This window comes from Geotrypetes seraphini, chromosome 6, assembly GCF_902459505.1.
Source record: "Geotrypetes seraphini chromosome 6, aGeoSer1.1, whole genome shotgun sequence".
NCBI classification, from domain to species: Eukaryota; Metazoa; Chordata; class Amphibia; order Gymnophiona; family Dermophiidae; genus Geotrypetes; species Geotrypetes seraphini.
In genome coordinates this window covers 39,883,877-39,901,234 of record NC_047089.1, presented here as the reverse complement: position 1 = coordinate 39,901,234, position 17,358 = coordinate 39,883,877, and the positions used below count along the sequence as shown (strand labels likewise).

Genomic DNA, 17,358 nt, shown 5'->3' with positions numbered 1-17,358 from the left:
AGGGCAGGACACTCTTGCTTACATTGAGAGAACCCTTTGTTAAAAAAGAGCAAGCTAGCAGGCTTCTGATGGACTTGCATGTATGTGAGACATATTGCGCATGCCGTCATCACTGCACTACTAGGTTCTACCGTTTGATTTTTTTTATTTTTTGCGCCTTTTAAAAAAATTGTTACAGTGGGTTGCTCTCTTTCTGAAAATGGGAAATTTTGGCGTCCCGAAGCTGTGCTTGGGGATAACGGGATAGGCTACCTAAAAACGGGATGGTCCCATTCAAAACGGAACTTATGGTCACATTACACATACTCCTAAAAGACCCCCCTCTCCCCAAAGCCAAGGAGAGCTAAGAAAGGTACTGTAAGTAGCAATGGCTAGTAGTTAAGTAGTGAAAACCTTCAAATAAATGCATGTTTTAGAGCTGTTCTGAATTTTCAGTAGGAACAAGGCATTTCAAAGCATCACACACAGAGGGGCATAATCAAAACAAACGTCTAAGTCCGTTTAGGGCCTAGGGCGCTAGTTGCCCAAAGTCAGCATCGTTCAAAGTCTGTTCTCAAAAAAAATACATTCAAAATTTTTTTTGGGGGGGGAAATTGTCTACTTCTATGTTCAGCTGTTTGTCCAGACCGCTAGTATGTCTATCTTTGTACTACATTCTTGTCCAAAAATTCATCCATGTCCCAAATGCCTTTTGGATGTGGGAGAGGCCGGCAAAGTGGTGGATTTGCCATCCAGACATGGCAACACCTTACAGGGCACTGCTGTGAACTTCACAAAAAGGGTGCCACATAAACATCTCACCACAACTCCCTTTCAGATCATGATGAGCCCCCCCAAAAAAAACACTCCCACAACCTACTATACCCACCTGTCTACAACCCCAATAGCCCTTATGGCTGCAGGTGTCACCTATATGGCAGTAGAGTAAGGTTTGGGGGAGTTTTGGTGGACTCACATTTTTCACCATGAATGAAGTTATTTAGAGTGTCTTTTGGGCCTGGGTCCTCCTCTCTATGATTCACTAGCCCACCCCCCAGACTACTTAAGCCATCTCTGTGCAGCTTTCTTATATCAGGTGCTGATGTTCTGTATGTTTTTATTCCGATTTTTATGGCAGTGTGGGGGTTCAGTGATCACTGGGGAAGTGGGGGAATCTGTACTTTGTGTCTGCAATTGTTATCTGGTCACTTTGGAAACATTCTGGGCATTAGACCTGTTTTTAGATCACCTAAGATACAACATGTAAGTTCCATCCAGACAGCCTAGTAAAACTTTCGATTATCCCTGCAGTACGACTAAGTCTAGGTTGGCCCACATCCTGCCCTAACCACTCCTTCAAAAATGCCCCTTTCAGCTCTGGGTGCACAGCGGGATTCGATTCGTGGGAGAGGTGAATGGGGAAGATAACAAGCCAACCATCATGAACAGCAGGTAATGTCCTGGGCTAGGTATGGAAGTGACAAGTGATGCCAGATGGGAGGGAATATCATATGCCAATGTGAGAACTGTATAGCGGATAAAAAAAGTTATGGGGAGCCAGTGATGTTTTTAACAAGGGATAACTTGATCACAACGGAGATGATTCTAATGGTTAAATGTGCTCAAATACAATTTGCCTTAAGCTCAGATAGTAAGTAGCTAAATCTACAGTAAGATCCAAATCCAGATTTGCCTGTGTTATGACAGGAGACTTCAGTGGCTCCCCAGAATATTGAGAGGGTAGCATCTATTTGTAAACTTTTATAAAGATACCTAGGCTCATAATCTAAAGAAAAAAATGTCTAAAATATGACTTATGTTTCAGATGGACTTCTGGTGCAAAGGACATATGAGTCCTGACAATAGGTAATATTCATTTACTGCGAGTTGATTGCAGAAGGATGAAATTTACATTCATCAGATCCGTCTCCTTCTCCAGTGCTCTAGAGCAGTGTTTTTCAACCTTTTTACACCTATGGACCGGCAAAAATAAAATAATTATTCTGTGGACCGGCATCGGTCTGTGGACTGGTGGTTGAAGAACACTGGGCTAAGTCGTGGGCCAGATCCCGCCCATCTCTACCCAATCTCCACCCCAGACCCCGCCCCCATAATAGTACTAATTGCACCTTGCACGTCCCGTGCTTCATCTGGAAGTCTTCCCTCTGATGTTGCAATGTCAGAGAGAAGGCGTCCGGTTCAGGCGCAGGATGCCCGTAGGAGCCGCTGCCCGTGGCTTTGTGCACTGAATCAGTGAGGAAGAGGGAGCTGGCTCAAAGATAACGCCGCACCAATCGCACCTTGGACCGGCGGTTGAAGAACACTGTTTTGGGCCTGATGCACGTGCTGGCCCTGTGGACCGGCAGGAAATTTCTGTGGACCGGCACTGGTCCATGGACCGGTGGTTGAAGAACACTGCTCTAGAGCCCCTTCAGTTTTTTCCTTTTGTGATTCTTTTTTGTTTTCATTTTTTTTTTAATTAGAGCTCAAGGTTTTTTGGTGCTGGAGACGTCCCTGGTGACCCCAGGGCACCTTTGCCTGGAAGAAGATGCAGACTCTGGGTCAGACGTTTGCAGCTGGCAAGGTAACCCTTGGGGTTCCTGTCCGGCCGGCCTGCATTGGATTTTGTGGAGCTCAGGGTGCATTCCCATTGAAGCTAGCTTGCATCCTAATTTATTAGGAGCTTGAACGCAGGTGTTTGGCCCCAGTTTTGGTCCAGCAAGACTTAATGGGTGCCAGCTGTGTAAATTTCTCTCCCTGCTTATGTGTGGAGCCTTGGGGGTTGAAATCTCAGTCAGTGAGGTCTCATTCGGGCTTTGGTCTGACTGGCATCCTGAAGATCCCAGAAGGTGATCTGGTTTGCTGAGCAAAATGCAGTGTCTTCTCCATGTTCAGCTTCTGTGACAGCTGCAGCAGGTTAACCCAATACAAACAGTGAGTACTGCCTATTGTAGTCTATGGGAAAATCTGGAGGGGTCTGATTTTGCTGGGAGGGGGGGGGGTTATTTATTTATTGAATTTTCAATTTATACCAAGCAAGAAAACTTGTACAGAAAGGCAATATTGTATACAAAAATAGCAGGAAATACTAGAAATACTATAAAAGAAACTATTAAGTATGTAATACTCAATGGCGGTTGGCTGCTAGGTAAGCACCACAGGGACACAGCAACCCTATACCCCCTAGCCTCCCTACCATCCCCCAACACTCTCTCCCTGCAAACTCCCACCAATCTCCCACTTCAGCAGTCAACTGCACCTCACTGCCACTCACCATCTCTCCCTCTCTCTCGCTCTCTCTCTCATAGGTGACAGAGGGTATCAACAGTTGAGTGTGACTAATAACCCCTATCATACACCCTCACAATGCTGCAGAGGGGGAATACAATAGGCAACACAGAAGTACCAGAGCCATCATCGAGCGTATCTTTGGACAGCTCAAGAACTGCTTCAGATGTCTTGGCTGGTCAGGGGGCCAGCTGCTTTACCAACCTGAGAAGGTTGCTCAGATGTTCATGGTTTGCTGCATGCTCCATAACCTTGCCCTCAGAAAAAGGCGGCCACTCCCAGACCCCCCCCACCCCCCACACCAGCAACACCATCAACAGATGCAGAGGATGAGGAGCCCCCCCCCCCCCCTCCAAGTGACAGAGCTGGCCAGGATGCATTCTCTACAATATTAAAATACAATATTCTCACTCACCGTATAATATCTAGTGGTCTTTCTTCTTTCTTATACAGTCTTCTGGTCCCATATTCACCACAAAGAACATTACATTCATCTCAACAACAGTTGCTGATTGTCCCTTCATTTCGGCAATTCTTTCTCGATTTTCATAGGAATTCTTTCTCCGTTATGACTCCCACCCTTTGGAATTCCTTACCCTTCTACCTCCGCATCGCAAAATCTTTTGCGACTTTTAAGGCGCAATTGAAGTGATACTATTTTTCTATGGCTTTCTGCTCTTGACCTTTTTCCTTACCTTTCTTTATCACCCTTTCTTCTTTGATTTCTTAGCTTATATCCTTAATTTTTTGGGCAGAATTTCACTGTGATTTCCCCAGCCTTTTTGTTTTTATTGTAACTTCCTCTTTCTTTATCCCCCTTATACCCATTTTATGCTTGTATGTTGGCTGAACGTATGTTTTTGCTTATTGCTTCCCTTGTTACGTCTTTTTAATTTAAAAAAAATTGTTTTAATAATATGTTATTATTGTAAACCGCTTAGACTAACTGTGGTTGTATTTGCAATATATCAAATAAATTGAAACTTGAAACATGGAAAACAAAGTACATAGCAGGATTTCATTCTGAAATTCCTGAATGCATTTTTTACCTGTTAAAACCCCCCTCTGAGATGAATAATGAAGTAACATAAAAATTTGAGTACTGTATATGAACAGTTTAATAAATTTTCTTACCACAAGATGGCAGCATTTATTAATATACAATAAAACCTTGGTTTGCGAGCTTAATTTGTTCCAGAAGCATGCTTGTAATCCAAAGCACTTGTATATCAAAGCGAATTTCCCCATAGAAAATAATGGAAACTCGGATGATTCGTTCCACAACCCAAAAACTTTAATACAAAATACTATACGTACTTGTATTGCAAGACCTTGCCTGTTTAGAACAGTCACTACACTCCCGCAGCGTCAGAGAGAGAAGAACCATCAGCTCAGTTGTGATGTGTATATACTTGTATTGCAAGACATTGCTTGTATATCAAGTTAAAATGTAATAAAATGTTTTGCTTGTCTTGCAAAACACTTGCAAGCCAAATTACTTGCAATCCAAGGTTTTACTGTACATGTAAAATAGAATCCAGTCACAGATTACACATGGACACTAGGGTCCCAATTCTATACAGACAATCCATGGATTAAGAACAAGTTACATTTTTTTTAAACTGTTCTTAAGTCAGATTTGTATGTAACTTGGAACATGTGAGAATCTGTATATATTTGGCCTAGTTAGTTTGAAAGAACAATGAGTACAGATGTCAGATTTGCAGGGGGTATATATATGGCTGAGATGGGCTATTTAGGGTGTGGTGAGTGTTGAGGTAACAATGGTGCAATAGTCAGGTCTTACATGAGCTATGTGGACTAAACTCAGATACATCTAATAGATAAATGAGATCATTTTTAGTTCCAGTAAGGTTACCAAAGGACCTTTGACCAAAATTAGAGCACTTTAATACCTTGGCCTTTAAAATTATTTTTTTGTTTGTTTCACCATTGTGTCTCCACATCTTTTCTTGCATTTTTGTCCGTAAAAATATCTTACTTTTTTTGAATTTTCAAAAACTCAATGCCTTTGTTCTACAAAAGTAGCATATGCATACAATATTATTTTTATTTATTGTTTTTGTTCTTTTTACTAAATTGGGTAGACAGATGTTCTGGCTTCAGTACCAGGAAAACATCAGCAATGTAGGAATTAGAAGAAAAGAGCCTGGTGGGTGTCTCTGGAATTTCCCTTTTGAAGACGAATGTGATAATGAAGAAAGGAACATTGTTTGGTTATAAATTCCATAATGAAACCTCTGCAAAAATATAGCTATCTATTGACCAGTGCAATAAGGTACATTCTAGCTGATATTCACCACTATTTAACTGGCCAGAAATGGTGCTGACTGGTTAAATAGCTCTTAGCCAGTTAAATACAATTATTCAGCACAGGATAAATGGTTATCTTCATTGAATATTCTTGGCAATTTTCATTGTTGAGTAGCTAGGTTTAGTAGCCAAATCAGATTGCATAATGAGCCCTATTTCTGGCTGCTATAAACTTAACTGGCCATCACTGAATATTGCTTACTCGGTTAACTGTTTAATGGCCCCAAACACCCTGTATTTTCAATGTCAGTCATTGGAAATGGCCTGGCATTACATATCCACAGTCAACGCTGACTGCAGGAATTAAGCCGGCTGCCTCCCACAGTCTGAATATCAGACCCACTATGCTTAGCACACCTTTTAACTCACATTTTAATGCACTAATCAGTAGTAGTTCCTATGTGATAGGGGAACAATTACAGATGAAACTTTAGGCTGCATTCCAATATTGTTTTCAAATTAGGAGTCCTAAGTCCTTTCTGCCAGTGTGACATAACATTCTCCTGGGCAAACCCCCCCCCCCCCCCAATGGATATACTTCATCTTGCGCCCCCTCAAATGAGCTCATTTTCCCACAAAGCACTGGCTCTAACCCTGTTGGTGCATCTTTGCCCCTGCTCAGAGAATTTGGGATTTTCACACTAGCGTTGGTGATGCTTTACCTTCTCCTAGTGCCTTGGGGTCTATCTGCCAGTGTTGATGATACTCCTCTACCAGTGCTTAGGGTCTTCATTCTAATCTTAGTGCTGCTTTGTCCCTCTCATGGTGGCTTGGATTCTTCATGCCACTTTTAGTGCCTTTGCCCCTCTTTTGGTACCATGGGGTCTTCATGCAACTCATGAAGGGCAATTCTGTACTTAGGTAACCAGAACCTGGTAGAAGCCTATTCTATAAAGTGATGTAGGCAAATACTTTCCTTTATAGACTGCTAGTGTAAGCACATAGGTGCATCCATAAAGATTAGGCATGAGCACGTCCACCTGTGTGTGTAAGTTAAAGTATTTTATATATTATGCATGTATTTGGGAGCCCTGCCAAGACTCCACCCATGTGTCCACCTACCTGTCAAGTGCAGTTGACATTTTTTTTGGGTATGTAAGTTATGCACATATTTACAGAAGGGCACTTAAGTAGAATTTTGGCTTTTACACATGTACAGTAAGGCCTGGATTCTATACACGGCACCGTCGTTCACCTTAAAAACAGCTGCCGATAGTGTGTCAATCGTGCAACGGCATTTATAGAATCGCGTCTTCGTGAAAGGTAGGCGCCTAAAATGTAGGCCAGGGTTTTCAAGGCCTACATTTCTGGTTCCTACCTTTCACATGAATCACACCTATGGAGGCACTTCCAGCATTAGCCATTCCTACAGTGGCGTTAGGCATCATAAATTGCCTCCATAGAAGCAATATAGACGCTGGTATTTTTAGGCACAAATAGGTGCCTTGAACTTTTTTTTTTTAATCACTTTTAAACGGTCCTATCAGTCATCTAGGGACAGGATCATGGATATGATAGATTGACTTTCTTTGGCACAACCAAAGCGGTTTATATTTATTATGTGCAGGTTCTTTCTCTGTCCTTGGTAGGCTCACAATCTATGTTTTGTATCTGAGGCAATGGACAGGTTAAGGAGTAGAGATAAGAAAGAGCACCAAAAGTTAGATGCAAACCAATTAGCACTAAGCAAATATTCTAGAATGGCAAAGTTAGATGCTGAAGCTGTAGAACAGGTGTGCCCACACTTTTTTGACTCGCGAGCTACTTTTAAAATTACCAAGTCAAAATGATCTACCAACAATAAAATTTTAAAAAAACACAACGCACACTGTACGCATAGAATTGTTAATTATCATTCCTATTCCGGGTTTTTTTCAAAGAGGTCAAAGCAGATGACTCTATGCACTGTCACCTCAGTAACAACCAAACAAAAGTAGACAAATACCCACCCCCTCCCTTTTTATTAAACCACAATAGCAGTTTTTAGCGCAGGGAGCTGCGCTGAATGCCCAGCGCTGCTCTGGACGCACATAGGCTCTCTGCGCTAAAAACCACTAATGCGGTTTAGTAAAAGGGGACCATATTGTAAAATATAGACAGCAGATATAAATTCAGACACATTTTGATCACTAAATTTAAAATAAAAACATTTTTCCTACCTTGTCTGGTGATTTCATGAGTCTCTGGTTGCACTTTCTTCTTCTGACTATGCATCCAATCTTTCTTTCAGCCTGTATGCTTCCTCTCCTCCACACCTCATTCCCTCCCCCAACTTTTTCTTCCTCTCTCCCTGACCTTTCTTTCTTTCTCTCTTCATGCCCCCTTTCTTTTTTTCTGTTTCTCTTCTTTCCTTCTGACTCCCTGCCTGCCCCCTTTCTTTCTTTCTGCCTGCCCTTCCCCAAGCCACTGCCGCTGCCATCAGGGAACGGGACCCAAACACCACCAATGGATAACAGGCCCCGATGCCGACGCCGCACCATGCTCTCTCTGCTTCGGCCGATCAATCTTCCTCTCCCCGACGTCAATTCTGCCGTCGGAGAGGAAGTTCCGCCCAGCCAGGCAGCGATTGGCTGGCCCGAACTTCCTCTCCGACGGCAGAATTGACGTCGGGGAGAGGAAGATTGATTGGCTCGATAGATCGCCAAGGCAAAGTAAGTCCTGGGATTGACTCACTTTGCCTTGGCGAGCTACCGGTCGATCGCGATCGACCTATTGAGCATCCCTGCTGTAGAACATTAGCGTGTTGGTATTTGATTGCCAAACTTTAACACAAGCTTTTACGTCCTGTCAAAGACTGGTTTAAATGTTCACATCTAAATAGTGTCAGTAGTAAGTATAACTTGGCTATATTTTGTAAACTTTGCGCATTGCTGATTCGCCCCTCATGTTCCTCCCATATTAATGGCCATAGGCACCAGATCTGTGGGTGCTCGAGCACCCCTAATATTTTTGGAACCTCATATGACCGGGGCCGGCATGCGGTCCAGGCATCTCTTCCCCTTCTGTCCATCTCCCTCCCTTCCCCTCATTTTCCCAGTCTCCTTTCAATCCTCTTTTTTGGAGGGGCCCCAACACAGCAGACATTCTCGCAAGCTGACAGCGCTGCCCCAAATCTTTCCCTCTGCCACGATCTGCCCCCCCCCCCCACCAATGCAACCTCCAATTTCCACCTAAGTGGATCACAGCAGAGGGAAAGTTTCAAGGCAGCGCTGGTAGCTTGTGAGAATGGCCAAAAGGAGACTGGGAAGGTGAAGGGAAGGGAGTGAAAAGGACAAGAGATGCCTGGACCATTGGACCCCCTGGAGATAGGGAGGGATGAGAGCATGGGGAAATGCAGACGTGGGGGGGAGGGGAGGGAAGGAAAGAGAGATGGCAGTCAATGGGAGAGGAGGAAGATGTCAGACCATGGGAGGGGAAAAGTGAGGAGATGGTGCAAAGGGATGGAGGGGAAGGGGAGAGAGAGGGAAGAGATGTGCGCAGGGATGGAGGAGAAGGGGAGAGATAGGGAAGAGTTAGATATAGGACAGAAAATGAAGAAGAGAAAAACAGTAAATAGATAAGAAGGCCCTAGAAACACAGTTAGGAGTACAGACAGAAGGAAGTTCAACCAGAGTCTGGGAAAAGATGATTAGAAAAATAAAATCACCAGACAACAAAGGTAGGAAAATTATTTTATTTTCAATTTAGTGATTGAAATATGGTGGCTTTGAGAATTAAATCTGCTGCATATATTTTGCACTGTTCAGGAACAAATGCATTTATTTCTATTTCTCTGGTGTTTTACAGTAGGCAGAGTCTGGCATCTTAGGGTTTCATTTGTGTATATTAAGACTTTTAGGGCTCCTTTTACTAAGCTGCGTTAGCGGTTTTAGCTCACGCGCTAGACACTAACACCAGCATGGAGCTGGCATTAGTTCTTGGCGCGTAGCACAGGGTTAGCGCGCGGGGCAATGCAGCGCGCACTAAAAATGCTAGCGCACCTTAGTAATAGGAGCCCTTAGTTTGTGGTCCTGTATTTGCTTAGCAAATAGGTGTTCTGATAGGAATGAATGGTGAGAAGCACCATACGATGTGCTTTGTGTAGTTTCATTTTGTAGTTAACCATTATATCTAAAATAATAAAATGCTAAGTGCGCCTGCGCACCCTTATCCCATGTTCCCTGGGTCCTAATCTGTCGGGATGTGGCCACAAGAGTGCGCTTGCGCGCTTACCACCATCTCTCTCTCACCTCTGGTGCGGTTCGAGAGAGGAGCCACGGCGGCAGCTTGAGCTAAAAAAATGAACTTTGTCAGGTAATTGCAAGTGTTGAAGCCCTCTATTCAGCTAATTTTGGACTACTTAGGGTGGAGCAATGCCGAGCCTGTACTTGTAAATATAGTAACATAGTAGATGACGGCAGATAAAGACCCGAATGGTCCATCCAGTCTGCCCAACCTGATTCAATTTCATTTTTTTTTTTTTTTTTAATTTTTTCTTCTTAGCTATTTCTGGGCAAGAATCCAAAGTTTTACCCGGTACTGTGCTTGGGTTCCAACTGCCGAAATCTCTGTTAAGACTTACTCCAGCCCATCTACACCCTCCCAGCCATTGAAGCCCTCCCCTGCCCATCCTCCATCAAACGGCCATACACAGACACAGACAGTGCAAGTCTGCCCAGTTCAATATTTAATATTATTTTCTGATTCTAAATCTTCTGTGTTCATCCCACGCAAGTTTATTTGCTTGCAATGATTTATATATTCATGGTTATGCTCCCAACTTCTTATCCACTTTGAACTGTTTGTGGTTATGGTAGACTATAAATAAAACATTATATTATATTATGTTCCAGAAACTGTTAAATCTTGGTTAGTTGATAGATACTTCAAATACGTGGGGATGCTGAAAAGTTCTCAGCCCAACCAACCAACTTCCTAAAATCTGAGTTCTATTTTGCCACTGTAGCTGAAAAGTGTTATCTGATTTTGTTAAGTGCCAATTTGCAGAAACAAAATTCTATGTTTTTTTGACATTGTTTAAGATCATTGATTGAAACATATCCACGTCATTCTCTTCCTGGTTGGGCTGAGAACTTTTCAGCACCCCCTCGTAAGAGCATAATACTTGTTGAGCTATCTGATCATTTTTATTCATTTTATTTGTGTTCTTTGACTCTTATTGTAAACTGTTTTTGAGCTCTTGGTAAGATAGTATATAAATATTGCTGTTAACTGGGTAGGACCCTCTCCTGCCCGTTAAATTGCTTTGAATATTGACTCCAAGGTAGAGAGAACGAGAGGGCAGTGGCGTACCTAGGGTATGTGGCACCCGGGGCCCATCATTTTTTGACACCCCCCCCCCCCCCCCCCCCATGTAAAAAATTTTTTTTTTTTTTTTTTTTTGCAATAACCATGAAATGGAATAAATGGTCAGAATAGAAACAGGCAGTGAAAATTTTCTTTTATTGAACCTCATATATGTAACCATTATTCCAAACATAACATAACATAAATTATGTCTAAATTGTCATGACATTAGAAGTACATATGGAGTAGTTGCAGGTGATGCTTGGGACAGTTCTGATTGTGTTAGTTCGGTTTTATGTGTTTTTTGAATAGAAGGGTTTTTATTTCTTTTTGAAGGTTTTGCAGTCTGTGGTTGATATCAATTGGTTGTAGAGTTGGGGGTCGAGTGTTGCAGCTCGAATGGCTAGGAGGTTGTCGAACAGTTTTTTTCTTTTGACGTTTTTGGTTGGAGGGTGTGTGAATGGTGCACAAGTTCTCCTATGTCTGTTTGAAGTGGATTGAATTATTTAGCTGAAGAAATTAGTTACCCCCCATTCCACACACATTAATTCTCTTCCATTTTTGTTCCCATTATAAAAAACACTGATAAGTTCCCAGAAAAAAAATACATTAAAATAAGAAGTGAAAACAAAGGCCCCTACAGATGAGAACATAACATAAGAATAGCCTAACTGGGTCAGACCAATGGTCCATCATGCCCAGTAGCCCATTCTCATGGTAGCCAATCCAGGACACTAATACCTGGTCAAAACCCAAAGAGTAGCAACATTCCATGCTACCGATCCAGGGCAAGCAGACACTTCCCCCATGTCTTAATAACAGATTATGGACTTTTCCTCCAGGAATTTGTCCAAATCTTTCTTAAAACCAGCTACACTATCTGCTTTTACCATAACTTCTGGCCACTTCATTTTTAAGTTTAGATCTTTCCTTTCAAACAGAGACCTTGCTAGATGTCAAATACAGCACAAGGTAACTTCACATGGACTTAGCTGTGCAGGAAATGTGAATCTCCTCATACACCCACCATATAGTGCAAAAATGTGCAAAGGTCTGTTTTTTTCTTTCGATCACTACATAGCCTAATGCCACACAAGCAGCGCTGTTACAAACATATTCTGTAGGTCAATGCTAAGGATAACAAAGTTTCCTTCCTTGGACCAGAAGGAGATAAACCACTGGAAGAGATCCCAAAACAACACCCAAAGACCCACTCAGTGTGTGAATCAGTTGAGTGGAGTGGACTAACTGGGGGGTGGAAATGGGCCCGGAGTTTGCTCAGCAGAATTTCCCAGACCACCTCTTCCTCTCAACACATTGACACGCTGCCACCATCACCACTAGGAACACCTCACTGGGTAGGCCAGCTATGCTATAAACTTTATAAAACACATTATTATATTTTCTTATAAAGCACATATTTTAACTGACCTCTCTGACATCCTCAGCCTTTCCATTCACAAAAATAGAAGGAAGAAAAGTTCCCATTTCCTGCTGTCTCATGTCCCCGGCCTATACAATATTTTTTTTCTGCAGACCCTTCAAAAGTCTGACCAAATCCTCGTTTCACTTGCATTATAAAGTACTGAGGATGCCATCTCTCCCCAATCCCAGGTCCTAAAGTCTAAGACAGTAGCGCAAACTAATGCTGCCAGATACAGGAAAAAAAAATTTTGATTCGATTCAGCCCTATTGAATTGGTTTTTCAATTCGATTTTCCTGCCCAGTTGGGTGATTTTTTTCAAAACTCCTGGTGGGTTTTATAGCTTTTTCACCCCCTTTGGCTTCTCCTAACCACACTGGCGCTGTGGTGTAAATAAAATAAAGAAACAAAAAGGACTTTTCCTCTTTCTGTTAAATCCTAGCTCACGTTTGCAGTCCAACACCAGCTCTGGCAGGATACACATTTCAAATCTGACATGTTATAATCACAAAACAGAAAATAAAATTAATTTTTCTACCTTTTGTTGTCTGGTTATATTTCAAATCTTGTTGGTCCAAGGCTCTGGTTTTCTTCTGATAACTTGCTTGCCAGGGTCTCCTTCTTTCTGCATGCTAACCATCCATCTGCCAACTCTGTCCTCCCTTTCCATTTCCCTTCCCTTCCCTTCCCAGGAAGTCTGGTATCTTTCCTTTTTTTCATCTCCCTCCACAGATCCACCTTTTCTTAAATACCCTTTCATCCGGCATCTCTCCCTCCTTCCCCACCATCCCAGAGTCCACCATCTCTCCGTTTCTTTTCCTAATTACCCTCCTATCCAGTATCTCTATCCCTCCTCCACACCATCCCTTGTGTCCAATTTCTCTCCCTTTCTGTTCCTTCCCTCCCTAAATCCCATGGTCCATCATCTCTCTCCCTCTCCTCTATTTTCAGACCCATTATTTCTTCCCCCCCCCAAAGTTTGGCATATGCATGTCTCTTTGAACACCCCCTTCCCTCCGTGTACTTCTAAATCATGGTCCCCCCCCAAAGGCCTGTCCCCCCTTAAAGGTCTGCCTGTCCCACCTTGAAGGCCTGCACCCCCCTTGAAGGCCTGTCCCTTCCCCTTGTAGGCCTGTCCCCCCCTTGAAGGCCTGCCTGCCTGTCCCCCCCTTGAAGGTCTGCACCCCCCGAAGGCCTGCACCCCCCCGAAGGCCTGTCCCCCACTTGAAGGCCTGTCCTACCCCCTTGTAGCTTCTCCCCCCCCCCTTGTAGGCCTGTCCCCCCTTGAAGGCCTGCCTGCCTGCCTTTCCCCCCTTGAAGGCCTGTCCCCCCTTGAAGGCCTGCACCCCCTTGAAGGTCTGCACCCCCCAAAGGCCTACACCCCCCCCCCAGAAGGCCTGCACCCCCCTGAAGGCCTGCCTGCCCCCCTTGAAGGCCTGCACCCCCCCCCGAAGGCCTGTCCCCCCTTGAAGGCCTGCCTGCCTGCCTGTCACCCCCCCTCCCCCTTGAAAGCCTGCTTGCCTGCTCGCCCGCCCCACCCTGAAGGCCTGATGCCCCGACCCACCCCGAAGGACCGCTCGCCCCCCCTGGCCTCCCCGCACCACCTATGAACAGCCGCAGCAGGATCGCGAAGTCAGCGTCAGCGATCCCTGCGCTGCTTCCTGCGCCACGGTCCCGCCCCTCCTCTGACGTCAGAGGAGGGGCGGGATCGCGGCGCAGGAAGCAGCGCAGGGATGCTGACGCTGACTTCGCGATCCTGCTGCGGGCTGCTTCACAGGTGGTGCAGGAAGGTCAGTGGGGCGAGCGGTCCTTCGGGGGTGGCGGGGGACTGAACGGCAAGGCCGGGAACACCCCCTTAGGGCTGGTACCCGGGGCGGCCCGCCCCCCCCCGCCCCCCCCCTAGGTACGCCACTGCGAGAGGGTACTCTCTAAAGCTAAAAGGGGATCAAATCCGTACAAACGTAAGGGTGGTGGAGAACTGGAACGAACTTCCGGAGGCTGTTATAGGGGAAAACACCCTCCAGGGATTCAAGACAAAGTTAGACAAGTTCCTGCTGAACCAGAACATATGCAGGTAGGGCACTGGTCTTTGATCTGGGGGCCGCCGCGGGAGCGGACTCCTGGGCACGATGAACCCAGCAGCTGGGTCTGACCCAGCAGCGGCAATTCTTATGTTCTTATGTTTTTAAAAAGAGAGATGTTCTATTTCCTTTATTATTTTTTTCACAATTATTTGAATTTATTCCAACTTCTGCCATGCCCCTCTTTATTTATTGATTGGGATTTATTAACTGTCTTTAGGCAGTGAACAGATATAGCTGTCATTGACATAAAACTTACAATTTTGTTAACAGCATAACAAGAGTAAAATGACAGTAATAATAGGAATGACATTAAGTATGGACATTAAAACTGCATGGTAGAACAATACATAGCGGAAATATAATAAACGTCAAGGATACAAATGCTACATCACAAAAGGCAACATAGAGGAACATTACAGGATGATATTTATGATGTCAGATAAAACCCCTTAATAGTCAATATTAGATTATTCATATAACGTTTGTGATACACACAATATCAGCACAATGCAAATTACACATCTGAACAGGCACACAGCACACTGAAATTGCATAGATATGATGCTCATATTGTCAGTATAATAAAATGAAACATTTTAATAGGCAAGTAAAGAGAGAAAGTACAGATGAGATATATAGAGGGGTATTTTTGAAAGAATGTCCAAGTCAGAATGTCCCAAATGGATGTCCATCTCCTTATATGTTTCTTTTCTTAACTTTATTGTAGTTCCTTCTTCCTTTCCATGTATAATCTGTATGGTTTGTCTTTAATTTGAAGATATCTGTGTTTTAAACTATTGTACCCCTTATTTTTATCAATATTGTACTTTTGCCTAGAATTTTGATAGGCTTGTAATCAAATTTTAAATAAACTATGAAACTAATGGCTCATACTATCAGAGTCATAACTGTGTCAGTAGCTCACTTGAGGTGAGCCTCCATTGAGGAGATCTGTATGGCTGTGACTTGGTCTTCAGCTCACATATTCACATCTAACTTCTGCCTCAAGCAGAATACTTGACACAACAGTCGGTTTGGTCAGACAGTCCTGCAGAATTTGTTTGGTGTCTACAGTAGAGAGTTGCGCGGGGACAGAAATCCCACCCATCCCCTCCAGGATCCTCTCCATTCCCACCCGTCCCCGCCAGGATCCTCTCCGTCCCCACCTGTCCCCGTCAGGATCCTCTCCGTCCCCACCCATCCCCGCAAGGAATTACCTCCATCCCCGCCTGTTCCCATAAAAAGCAGCAATTACTTCTGACAGGATCATCAATTCCACAGTTTCTTTTGTGTTTGCGCTGCTGTTTTCCTTGTGGAATCTCTTTGGTGGAACCCTTTTTTTGTTTTCTGTTCAGGTAATTAACTTATAAACTCCCTCTTTTACTAAGGCTGATGTGGCCATTATATTATATGGACAAACCCTGCTTCCAAAGCCTTCCATCCCCTTGGGAGTCCCGTTGGCTAGAGGGGGGTCCCTGTGGGAGTCCCGTGGGTTGGGGGGATTCCCGCAATTCCCGTTCCCATGCAGATCTCTAGTCTACAGTCCAACTCCACCCTCATTATGCCCATTTTTTTCAATTCCAGGCTGTACCTACACAACCAGTTTCTATTTGTTTGAGGCTGATTGATTCCATATAGTCTCGCCATTGCAAGACTCTGTTGTCCTACTGTTGTTGTTTTTGGTGAGCCTGGTAGCAAGGGATTCCCAGATATAAGGATACCACTGTCCTGCTTGTCCTCAGAGAAAGCAAAGTTACTTGCAAGTGTTCTCTGAGGACAGTAGGACAAATATCCTTACAACACTCCCATCTCCCCTAGGATTTTAATTCTTTTCTAGCTATTTTATATTACTGAGGGTCCTGTACTTGCATGTTAGGCAGGAAGGCACTTATGCATGAGTGTTGAGACCACTGCCAAAATCCTATTAAAGCTATAGAGCATTGGGTAGCATTTATACCAGGCTCCATTGGGATGGTATAACTCAAGATGTAAAAGTACCTGTCCTGCTACAAGTAATTAACTTCACTTTACCTACCCATCTAATGCTTCACTGCACCCCTAGCATCTCCCTATCCCCCTCCCCCCTAGCCAATAGCAAGAGAAATGTTTAATCATATCTTAACTCCTGCTGAGCTGCAACAGGTACTAACATTTGTGACTTGGGGTGCCAAACACCATTCAAATGACCTCTCCATGGACAAATATTGCTTATTATTGGGAGTGCTCAATACCTATTGCACACACAGAGCTGGCTTTTATGAGCTGCAAGATTGCATGTTTCTTACTACAAGTGCTTTGCCCCTACAAGAGTGTGTGGATCTTCTGTATTTGTTTTTTCACACTGTAGTTCTAACATGCGTTATCTTTTCTGGATTATTCTTGATTCTGCACTCTCATAGGTCAGGATCTACATGTGATGTCTCCAGTCTCTGAAATCTTGGCATTATTTAAAAACCAGTTGTGTTGTGAAAACTTTTCACTATGAAGAAACAAGTTGTAAGATGGATATTAGGATCAAGGACAAAATTCAAACTTAGCTGAGAACTAGAAACTTAGAATGTAAAACAAACAAATGCTGCCTTTATTTTCCTGTGGATATATGCTCCACCCTCTCATACAGAAACACTCTGATACTGGGAGAGACAAATCATGCTGATTATTAAAATAGTAGGCACACCTCAAGACACTGGTGGGAGAACAGTGAGGGCTGTTTAGAGGCTTACAAGTAGTCTGGGAAACAGTTTGCTAATTGCTACCCAGCCCTGAAACTTTGTAGGCCAACATAACTGATGTTTGACTTGTAGCAGGATTACAAATGTACCTTTCTATACAGTTGCAGAGGGAATGTTCTGGGTCCCTGTTCCAGAGAGGGTGTCAATCAAACCTGAATAGTAGGAGGTCTGTTCTGGAAAAATGGCCCAATAACATTTCAGCATGAGCTTTTGAAGGGAAATATAATAACCT

General features: G+C 43.7%; 1 long non-coding RNA gene across 1 annotated transcript; it reads left to right on the top strand.

The window, feature by feature from the left end:
* The first annotated feature begins 2,761 nt into the window (after positions 1-2,761).
* LOC117362061 lies at positions 2,762-4,406 on the top strand. Its single transcript, XR_004539791.1, has 2 exons — positions 2,762-2,913; positions 3,288-4,406. It is a non-coding gene; the product is annotated as an uncharacterized LOC117362061 (long non-coding RNA).
* Positions 4,407-17,358: the final 12,952 nt, after the last annotated feature.